The sequence below is a fragment of the Grammomys surdaster genome, unplaced genomic scaffold (assembly GCF_004785775.1).
Source record: "Grammomys surdaster isolate TR1022 unplaced genomic scaffold, NIH_TR_1.0 129, whole genome shotgun sequence".
Classification (NCBI taxonomy): domain Eukaryota; kingdom Metazoa; phylum Chordata; class Mammalia; order Rodentia; family Muridae; genus Grammomys; species Grammomys surdaster.
The window spans coordinates 10,009,261-10,011,598 of record NW_021604587.1 but is presented as its reverse complement, the minus strand read 5'-3'; the positions used below and the strand labels follow the sequence as shown (position 1 = coordinate 10,011,598).

The 2,338-nt window shown below is 38.5% G+C and overlaps 1 pseudogene; it reads right to left on the bottom strand.

Annotated features, from left to right (window-relative positions):
• Positions 1–1,567: 1,567 nt before the first annotated feature.
• Positions 1,568–1,823, bottom strand: LOC114609679 (annotated as a pseudogene).
• Positions 1,824–2,338: the final 515 nt, after the last annotated feature.

Genomic DNA, 2,338 nt, shown 5'->3' with positions numbered 1-2,338 from the left:
TAAGTTCCATTAATCTTTGTAGTTAACTTCTAATTTATGTTTGTAATTCCACACCCTGCCCCCGTCTTGCATGGGAAACTTCTCAAAGGCAAATAAGGAATGATAGGTACTCACACAAAAATTTAATAATCATATTCTGGTGTCTCATAACATAGGGGATGACTAAAATTTAAAATATTTCATATTTTAACCTATTACATATTTCATGAGGACCTTTGGAGAGGATTCCAAGGCTTCAACCATAATGACGAGGGGAAGGTAGTTTTGTTATCTTGATTTGAACTGTGAATGAGCTGTACATATGCTGAGATTGCAGTCTACCCAGTTAATATGAACAATTGTTACATGCCAACGAAAGGTAAAATGTATTAAAACTTTAAAAAATAAAGCCCCACATTTCAAATAAAAAATGTAATGTAAAAAAAAGACAAGCTTCCCACTGGAAGGATGAGGAGCAGAGTGCTTAATGGCAGTAAATCAACCATTTGAATCCTGTAGTAGATGAAGCATCCTGATATGATTTTCATAGCATCATCCAAGACAGGACTGTATTACTATGTCATGTCACAGATGAAGAAACGGAGCCTTGTGGAGATTAAATAGACTATTTCTATAAAATTGAATATATAAAATCTGAATCCAAGTCATCCTTTGAATCTTTCCTGAATAATTTCATTCTAGGCCTGTGCCTAGTATGATTAACTGTGCTAGAACTCTGCCTAAGTGCAGTAGTTGACAGGGATGGCTATGAACACGCAAGAAATTCATGCAGTAATAAGAAAATGTAAGTTTCCCAGTGGTCACATAGGGCTATAGGCATACCCTGAACATATCTGGTAATTTGAGAATGTCACTCACTACAATCTCCATGCTTGCAGAGGCCTCCTCTCATTACTGATGGAGCTCAGTATAGCCTTCTAACGTTTGTTTTCTGCATTCTCTTCCATTCGTGCTTTGTAGACATAGTCAGCATGTACCACATTTTCTTTTTCTTTTCTTTTTTGCTTCTGTTGTTGCTGTTAAGGACAATACCTTTCTCATGACTAGATTACAATTGTTCAAGGTAGCTTTAACCTATCAGAGTGTTTCTAACCAGTTTTGATAATCCATGTAATATGTTAGCTTTATCCATGTGTGTTTGCACTCGTACATGTCCACATTGTGAAAGCATGTTCAGGCAAGCCCTCTTGTACCTGTTTCAAACTATATGATTCGAGCTGTATTGACCTTATCAGTGGATCTATTTCCTCAGCCTGGACTCAGTACTGAAGTTCTTCTTACATTACAGATGGGCACTAAATTTTGGACTTCTGTTGCAACTAATTTTTTAAAAGAGGAGATTACTTATCAATGGCATATTTCCTTTTTTTTTTTTCGGAGACTTCACATTTATTAACTGGTGTGATACAAGTTGGAATTACTGAATTCCCATAAATAAAATTTCACTTTTGAACATTTGCTCTCTTACTTTTTAACACCAACAGACATGTTGACAAGTCTTTCACCACTGGCTATTCAATCTGCTTAGTAACAAGTCTTTTGGTCTTCTGTCATTCTAAGGTATGGCCTACTGCCCCCCTTTCTGTACGATCTGGGCAAACCGACCGGTGATAGCACGAGTAGTGTCAATAAAGCGATCCACACAGCTAGAGAGGCAGTTTTCAGTGCGGGAGTCTAGCCGACTTCCTGACTTCTCCACACACTTATCCCAACATAGTTCCATGAAGTGATGCACCTGTGCAGTGAACTGCGCCTTCTGCTGCTCGGCGGCCACCAGGCGTTGTAACTAACTCCGCTTCGTCTGCTTCACCAAGCTCCGCCATTGTCAGTGCCAGGGGCTTCGCGGAGGCACCATCAATGGCATATTTCAAGACAAATTGTGATGTCTAACCTCAGAGCTCCTGGAAACCAATACCAAGAGAGACACTGTCCAACTGTCCACAAGTTGAGGAGCCTACCCAAAGGATGCAGTGTGAGGGACAGAAGCAAACAGAATGAGACAGAGAGAATAACTTTTTTTTCCCATGTACCTGACCAAACAAGGTCTTTGCTTTTGATGCTAGAGACGCTTTGCTTTGAATTTTGTGTATTGCCTCCAAAGTATATTCTAAAATCTTAGATTTTTAGATCCTTCATGATTATGGTTACTAATACGACTTTCTTGTCTAGTGTAATACCAATGAAGCACACATCCTACTGAGGCTTATATGGTGAATAAAATGTGATTAGGAGGACATTTTAATGGGAGAGGGGATTGGTGATGTTTTCTGAGAGTAGTCATTGAAGTTCTTGATGACTATATGAAAGATTTTAGAATTTACTTTATATAAAAGCATAT